Here is a 680-nt window from a genome sequence, read left to right as displayed (position 1 = left end):
CGCGGGCTGGCATTGGCTCTGTCGGACTTCGGGGAAGCTTCCAGCAGCTTTCACAGAAGCCACCCCTGCAGCGACCCTGCTACCAAAACCTTGCCACACACCCCCAGTACATCCACTTCGGCTGTTTTCCTTGGGAAAGGTTTTTTTTTGCTGGATCACAGTCGTCTCAGGAAGACTGGAGGGTGGTTCCTTCTGGCCTCTACTTTTGCGGTGAGTCTGACCCTTCCTGTGAAATCATTAATTTCACAGTGTCTGTTTCAGGAGCGCAAAAGGAAAGATCCACCCAAAAAGTGAAAGATTTTAGGGGAAGGGAGGCAATGGATAGAAGGAGAACTGCTCTGAGTACCTCTCCCCTAGACCCGGGCCCTGACGGCTCTCCCAGGGTGGAGGGGCTGTGCTGGGGTGAGTGTACGAGGAGGTGTTGGGGAGGAAGCGCTGGAGCTTTGTGTTACTGCCCCGACACAGCTTGAAGTAACCTCCCGGGTCACTCGGGCAATCAGCTGCTGCCGTTACATAGCTCTTTACAGAGAGGGGCTGGTGGGCCGTGTCCTGGGCTGGTGTAAATCAGTGCAGCCCCTCTGCCCCGCAGGGGGAAGCGGCAGGTTGGGTTTGTGCCCGGTGTCTGCCCTGCTCTCCTCTCCGCAGCCGCAGGGTCTGTGCCGCGGTGCCGCAGAGCCGGG

The 680-nt window shown here is 58.2% G+C and overlaps 1 protein-coding gene across 1 annotated transcript in view; it reads left to right on the top strand.

The window, feature by feature from the left end:
• EGFL7 (EGF-like-domain, multiple 7) overlaps positions 1–680 on the top strand; it is an 8,027-nt gene that overhangs the window by 1,436 nt on the left and 5,911 nt on the right. The window lies entirely within an intron of this gene.

The sequence above is a fragment of the Eurypyga helias genome, unplaced genomic scaffold (assembly GCF_000690775.1).
Source record: "Eurypyga helias isolate BGI_N326 unplaced genomic scaffold, ASM69077v1 scaffold33032, whole genome shotgun sequence".
Lineage (NCBI taxonomy): Eukaryota > Metazoa > Chordata > Aves > Eurypygiformes > Eurypygidae > Eurypyga > Eurypyga helias.
Note: the sequence above shows the minus strand (reverse complement) of the source record. Positions and strands in the feature narration are given on the sequence as shown.